Source organism: Amphiprion ocellaris, chromosome 5 (genome assembly GCF_022539595.1).
Source record: "Amphiprion ocellaris isolate individual 3 ecotype Okinawa chromosome 5, ASM2253959v1, whole genome shotgun sequence".
Taxonomy (NCBI): domain Eukaryota; kingdom Metazoa; phylum Chordata; class Actinopteri; family Pomacentridae; genus Amphiprion; species Amphiprion ocellaris.
Window position 1 is genome coordinate 20,841,238 of NC_072770.1, and position 6,260 is coordinate 20,847,497.

Consider the following 6,260-nt stretch of genomic DNA (forward strand, 5'->3'; position numbering starts at 1 on the left):
GAAGCCTCAACTTTGGACTTTGTCTCCTTGCTCTTGTGAAATTAGACATAACAAGCAAGGGGTGGATCTGACTGAAAGCTCAAGATGATGCAATATACTGTAGCGACTTGTCAATCACGAGGTAGTCTTGCTTAAAACATACTTATCTTTATTGTCTATAAATGGAACCATAATTAACAAAATGATCATGCTGTATTCAAAAAGTCTTTAAAGTAACAACTGGGACCATAAACTCATGAGGAAAATATTTACTGAGGCAGCAAAGCAAGTGAGAAGTAAAGTCATTTTCTCATAGGCCCCTGCTGACTGATAGAAAGAATGCACGTTTTACGCACTTCTGCTTTGGCTTCAATTTTAAGACCCCCAGACTTCGTCCATCTTTCATATGCAGTCTATGGGTGTGTAATTTAATTTAATTTTATTGTTCTATCATTCTCTGTACTGGACTACACATCAGTTTTCTTTCAAACAAACAAAAAAAAAAGAACTTGCTTAAGACTGTTCACATTCAAAAATATTTCCTTACGTTTTGCTGGCATGAACTGGTCACTGTGTAATTTTACTCATGACTTTTTCCACTCTACTTGAAGCATAATGTTGGCACACAGACTGACAAAGTTGGATTGCCATTCTGGCAGAGCAGACACGTGTGCATTGTGTTAGACAGCAGTCTCTACCACCATTATCAAAGCATCTAAAGAGGGAATATCTTTTGGAGGAATATAGAAAAGACACTTAACTTATTGTAAAGTAGTCAAACACATCACTAAGACACTCTATGATGGGTTTTTTCCTTTAATTTCTCACTTATGCCTTCCCTGCCTGCTGTTCAACTGGCCAGAGGCAGCATACTGTATGCTCCCATTGTAGTTTGTATTTAGAGTAATGTGAATTTTCAGTACACAGTTATAGACTCTAGATCCATTGTGGTTACCTTTGGTAAATTTTGCACAATTGCTGTTAGGCTGCTGCACAATAGTCACTCACTATTCATGGGATGCTGTATTTTCACATGTGCAACTCTCACACACAAGAATGCACTTTTCTTTTTAAAAGATGTTGATCAGGACCCCGCTACATTCCCGCAACTGTCAGTATGTGCTGCTTTTGAAGTGATGTTATCATTTCTATGAGTATTACAAGCACCAAACCATTTCCTTACACAACCACTGATAATGGTTTCCTTTAAACAGCTTCCAGCTCACCACTACTGCGCTGCAAGCATGCTATACATCACAAGTGTAAATGCACCTTGCAAGATGCACTTACATTTACGTTATATGTCAAATCACACGCTGCTGGAATTTAGTTGTACATGTACTCTTTCACATGTTTGTGCATACTCAATGAATTAATTTTTCTTCTAGCCTGCAGACAGGCTATATGCTTATGCAGATGCACAATATGAGGAACTAGACTGAAAATTCGCTCCCATTATTTTCCCATTTGGATAATTTGCATATCAATAAATTTACATAGGGATGGCACTTAGAAGTGTGAATAATTAATGAACTCATGTTGCAGAGAGTGAGTGGTGTTTTCCTGGAAACTGCCTATTTGGTATCATTATGTTGAATCCATAAAAGCATCCGAACAAGACATATTTAGAGAAAAACCTGCCCATTTACAGTTGAATTTACAATCTTCTTTATTCAAAGACAGTGTGTTAGACATTATCCACTTGAACACCTGCCATTTCATTTTGTTTACTATGGGCGCTAATGCCATAAAAAGGCAACGTGTTGCTTACGCTGGTCAAGTAATGTTTGACATAATGCAGCATAATTATTCATCTGTTTCTCCTGATCTTTGCTCTGCATTCTCAAGTAAGTGCTAAACAGCATGAGACCAGTCACTTCCCGTGAGAAAATCACCTCTACAAGCCTCGTGAATCACAGGGATATAACCCCAAGTGAATTATTCACTTGACTCGGTTGAATCAGTCGATCTTAAATCTGTCTCTTTCCCCAGCAGGGTGACACACACAAAGATTTATTTCACCACTTTAAAGCTTTAAAAACACACACACACATAATCCTATATCTGCATGTAAATGAGAGCACAGTTGCACACAGACTTGGAATCTGCTCTTATCAATCGGTTTCATCTTTGAATCAGGTTCTGCTGCCTCAGTGGATTTCATATTCCTACAGCTGTAATGGGAGATCTGCCTGCCCACAGAGTATGACAGGTGGATCTGATAAAGTCACAGAGCATTTCATGTGGCTTTGGTGCAGCCTTCAACCCTCAGATGGACAGCACCTCTGTTGTTTTCACTCCTGGGTGATTAAGGAGGATGCAGCATTCACAAACAGAGATCTCTTGATGCCTGATAAAGTCACATTTTGGGAAGCACATCATTCTAGTAACAAGTTCACACTAGTGGGATGTTAAGACTTTTGAGTTTGTTTAATCGTACTATGCTGTTAAATGGCAGAGCAAAGTCTTACATATATACTAGTTGCACACTTACCCAACAGACTCAGCCAGCAGTTTAGTCCTTTAATGAATATCCCACTGTATGATTCATCCATTCTCCGTTTCTGTTCACTCATTTAAACAGTTCCCTCTTCAGCTGACTACCGTCCTCTTCCCTCTTCTCTCATCTCTGCCTCCCTCTCTTCGTTCCCTCCTCCATCTGCTTTGCTGCACTACACACATGACCGAAGACAAAGCAGGACTGCCAGAGAGTGAGAGCTCTCCAACAGCCGAAAAGCACAAACACACAGACAGACAGAGAGAGAGAGAGAGACAGGAGGGGCTGAGCTATAGTGGATGTCAGCAGTGATATCAAGCGTAGGGGAGAAGGGAACGCTTTGGATGTAATTACACAGGGCTCCTGCTGCAGACAGGAGGAGGAGAGGTTGTTACCGAGAACAAGCAAAGCCGCCTGTCAGACAAAACAATGACTTCAGCCTTGCATTGCCGTGCAGAGTATGGCTTAACAAATAATTTTAGCTGTTCAAAACAGGGCAGAACACAGAAGGAATCACACTGAGCTATTATGGGAAGAACCCAAATTAAAACAGAGATGATAAGCCTATTTCTACTAATGGTACTGTCAGCACAAAGCCAGTTTCCAAAATTGGAACTTTTCCTTGTCTGCTTAAGTCTTACGGTTGTTTTTCTTGTGTGTTATCCTTTTTCTATTTCCCCCTGCCCCACCCTGTCTCCTTTGATCCTACTAATGATGTACCCTTTGGAGTGTGATAGTGCTCCATGATTGCACATCCCTAATGTAGTTCTAATGCAATTTGCAGACAGATTTTTATCATATTATGGAAGAGTTTACATGATGAATTGGCTTTGTTACAAGCTCACAAATTAAAAAATAAAGTAAGCTGCGTGCTTAAACTGTCAAGTCAGGACATAAGGGCTGCTCTTTAACTTCTTAGATCAATACTACAATCTTAAGTGTGCTGCAGAGTCATCACTGTTGCAGAGCTTCCCCTATCAAATGATCTGCTTTAGCACAGAGATGTAGTCAAGAGTGAAAAGCACGTGATGAAGAAGAGAATGAAACAATTGGTGTCACAGCGTTTGTGGAATGTACAGAAAACCCACGCCAAATTCCTCAAGTAGTTCTGTTGCATATCAAAAGCTATGTAATGTTTTCATCTGGGGTTTCTGTGGTAGATTCAGTGAAATTGATGTCTTTTGTGCGATATTTTGTTGTTAAGATCATTCTAAGTTGGAAATGATTGGGGTTAATGAAATGTATATGTGGGGTTTAATCTAGATTTTAATAAAAGCACAGTCCTCTGAGAAAAAAATAGGAGCAACTGCGTTGCAGTTGCAGATGAAATAGTTCAAAACCTAATTTTACAGTTTACTATGGATGATTTTGTTCATTTACATAGTCGCTGACAGACAAGACACACAGGAGCAACCACCAATCTGCCAGATGCTAGTCTTGACAAGTTAATGAATTGCAATCAGCTGAAAATGGGATATAAATGTCTTTAATTCCAAATAGGTTTTTTTTTGAAGAAGAAGAAGAAGAAATCAAACTGTTTAATTTACTCCCTGCTGACTGTTCAATACTAGGGACACTAGAGCACTTTGCTTGAGGCCCCTCTGCAGGCGAAACACATTATTACACTATTAAAAGCATCATTAATGCCAGTGCAGACCAGTTTGAGGGTGTAACTTTGAACTGACTTTGCAGACTGTCCGTAGAGGTGTTTTTGAGTTTTACCATGAATACAAAGACATCAGCATAATGTTACTCATTTGCTGTCTATACATGCCTTGCTTTTGTCATGTTGGCCCTTTGCCTTATGAAAAACCAGCAGGGCTGAAATATTGCGTCCTTTCAATCCAATACCGTTTTCTGAGAGCTGCATTCAGTCTGTGTTTTTCCTGTTATCCTTCTCAGACCATGGCCACTTGCCAACAGTGTGTCACATATACTCCATCTTTAAATATCAGTCAATAATTCACACATATTGCTCATTTTGACCTGACATGACATTTAGTTCCTGAGTCTGTGAATTTCCGCACTTTATATTGCTACCCGTTGTTATTCTTGAGAACACAGACGAGCAATGCTGCACGATGTTATTAAATTTGTTCAGTGGAGATAAGGTTACATAACGTCCTCGCTCTCTCTCATGTTGTCCTGAAACCTGTGGCTTCTCCACATTGTTTTTTCTGTACAGTTGCCTCTATTATTCCCAGCCGCTGTCCCTCAGACTCAGACTACCACCTTCACTGTGGCTCATTAAAGGCTTATATATCGCTACTAAAGTGCTCTTTTTGGTGCTCTTTCCTCTTCCTTCATGGTTCAGAGATTTTTATCTGTTCCTAACAGCTTAATTATACCTATACTTGAATGCATATGACATTTTTATTATAAGAGCATTAAATTTATCAACAAAATATCTAAAATATAATATTTACCTTTCATTTATGACATTAAAGTGGTAATTAAACCTCTGTCCAGTGAACATACAATGCTTGAAAACTAGTGTTGATGTGCGTTTGGTTGCTTATTTTCACATGTATGAAATTTTCAATCATGGTGAGTGATTGGATTTGTGATTGCTGTGTCTCATTTTTTCCAACTGTTAATTATGCAGTGAAACATTTAAGCACCAAGGTTTTAATCTGAAAACGTACCGTCACTTTCTGCCACGTCATGTGTGCTTTACTACCTCATCTTTAGTAATATCTTCTTAACTTAAATTTCATTCTCAGTTTTGAATCCAATCCTTGGCATATTTTTGTCTAAATCCAAAAACACATAGTCTCATGGTTGTAATTTCCTCTAGTTTGCACCACACCACTGTGCTGCAGATACCAGGGGCTGCTGGAAGCAACTCATCCTGCTGAAACACACACATACATGTAAGGTTAATAAGCAGAACTTATCAGAACGGAACTAAAAAACCGTAGGGTCCATGTGCCACTTTGCAGCTCTTTGCTTAGTTTTCACGATCGAAATGAATCAACTGAAACATGGGTCTGAAACTTTCATTATCTTGTTCCATTACTTCACTAATGGATAATTGTCTGACAGCTTATTTTTTTATTGGTCTTGTTGGAGTTGTTGCTTGAGAATTTGAGTATTACATTTCTGTGTAATGCACTTGGAGTATCTATTAGTTTCTGAGGAAGTGTACAGCCAGAGATTGAGTCGCACAAACATATTTAGTATTATATAGTGCATCTGTATGGAATAATTGCGCATTAACACTACATGTTGGCCATTGGGTAAGTCAATGTAACCAATAGCTTTTTACTGACAATCTACATTGTCACATTATTAGTTTAATATTGCCTTTATTTTCATTTGTTTATGTAACTTATGTATTCATCTACAAATTCTGACTTAAGGGCTATAGCTATTTCAGGATTTATATCATTACACAAACAGGCACACACAAACCCACAGAAACCCACTGGGTCAGTTATGAAGGGTGGTGGGAGCGGTACACTCATGCAGATTCTATGTTTAACCTGAAAAACAACAATAATAAAATGCCCTTTGGCTCTAGTGTATGACTAACGTTCACATACGTCTCCAAACCCTTCCAGAACAGGGGAGCTGGTAAGTTATTGCATGGTTGAATGTGCTGCATGCAGAACATGACTGCATTACTGGGTCGGTGACTGGCTGGAGGCAGCTGTCGGCACTAATTGTACAGTCACACAACATACACAGAAATGGAAAAATAGAATACAAGGGTATGCGTTTTGTTTGTGTTGAAAACAGAAATTCTGAAGCAACAACTCAGATGTCAACAAGTGAGTAAACT